Source organism: Etheostoma spectabile, chromosome 15 (assembly GCF_008692095.1).
Source record: "Etheostoma spectabile isolate EspeVRDwgs_2016 chromosome 15, UIUC_Espe_1.0, whole genome shotgun sequence".
Taxonomy (NCBI): Eukaryota; Metazoa; Chordata; class Actinopteri; order Perciformes; family Percidae; genus Etheostoma; species Etheostoma spectabile.
Genome location: NC_045747.1, coordinates 32762572 through 32763975, shown reverse-complemented (window position 1 = coordinate 32763975; position 1404 = coordinate 32762572). Strand labels below are relative to the sequence as shown.

The 1404-nt window shown below is 41.3% G+C and overlaps 1 protein-coding gene across 1 annotated transcript in view; it reads left to right on the top strand.

Moving 5' to 3' along the window:
• The window catches only part of carhsp1 (calcium regulated heat stable protein 1), a 42804-nt gene that overhangs the window by 38 nt on the left and 41362 nt on the right, over nucleotides 1–1404 (top strand). The window contains exon 1 of the mRNA XM_032536923.1: nucleotides 1–206. This exon is cut by the window's left edge and continues 38 nt beyond it. The gene's annotated coding sequence lies outside the window, so the exon portion shown is untranslated. The remainder of the gene's footprint in view (nucleotides 207–1404) is intronic.

The following is a 1404-nucleotide window of genomic DNA, read 5'->3' as shown; positions in this document are numbered from 1 at the left end:
GAGAGAGAGAGAGAGAGAGAGAGAGAGAGAGACCCCTATGCTGCCTTGACTCTTGGACCTCACACCATCACGTTGTGTATGGCGGAGCGGAGGAACAAACAGACCAAACGACCTAAACCAAAATCCCACTCAAAGTTGTATAGTCTTGCTGGACACGTATTCTTCGGCTCGAGAACATCTCCAGTGGTGAAGTTGGAGGAAACAAGGTGAGTGTTTTACAAACAACTAACGTTAAGTAACAGTTTTTACTGCGTGAACGCCATACACTAGCTAAGTTCATTTCTCATCACAAGCTAGCTGTCGATAGGAAAAGGTATCTTAAGTGAGCAGTTTGGTTTAGGCTATATGCTAACTTAAACCATTAAATGTTTGAGTAAAATTGGAAAATAGGGTTGCTGTCGAGGTTGCCACAATTGCTTTCAATTCAAAAGGGCTTTGGTATGAAGGTTTTAAAAAAAAATGTTGCCAAAACATCGAAATACAATTTGTCCAAATATTCGCGCAGTACACAAACAGTAACATGACCCTAAACACAACACTAAGATGTATTTGCTTTCTCTTTCCAACTTTTTGGTCGCGTTCAAGTCCACTGATTTACTCTGTCCTTTCCATTACGGATGGCGTTTTCCTGGCGCGTTAATTTCCTTTGGAGATGTGGGGGGTGGGGGAAGACACAAGCCAACAACAGAAAGTGTGTGTGTGTGTGTGTGTGTGGGTGGGAGAAGTTTTTAATTCAGAGACTTGAAAAGATTGTCTCTCAACACAGACCTCTCATTTTGAGTTGAAGTGCTAGATGATGAGTTTAGAGGACGATGTAGGATGTTGCCAGTAGCTATCAGCATCTAATTATTGTGTGTGTGTGTGTGTGTGTGTGGAGGGGGGTGGGGGGCTGCATAAATCACACAGGACAGGAGAGGAGAGGTGGAGGGGAAACCCTTGTTTTTGAGCCCATGTTTAGGCCTTTTGTTGGTTGAAACAAAATGAAACATCAGCTGATGTGATGGGCAATGGATGCCTGGGAGTAGGCATGGGCCGGTTACCAGTTTCAATATTATAAAGTTAGTTTCAAAACCCTCAAAGGTTTTACGCCATACAATTCCTGTGATGAAAGCTGTTTTTTGAGTCTGACTCTTCGAGGACAGGAAGTGCAGTTTAGTAATATGCCAGTGTGCTGTGTGTTTAAAAATAATATACATTGTGTTCAATGGAAAAGTTTTTACCCAGGCATTTCAAAATAATACATTTTGAAGCTATAATTGCAATATCGTGAAACCGTGATATTTTTTGCTGAAGGTTATCATACCTTCAGAATGTTATACCGTCCCATGCCTACATGTGAGCTTGGTTGTTTTAGTGCTTCTGGTAAAAAAGTTCCAGATTTCTAATGAAGGGTATCATATCATT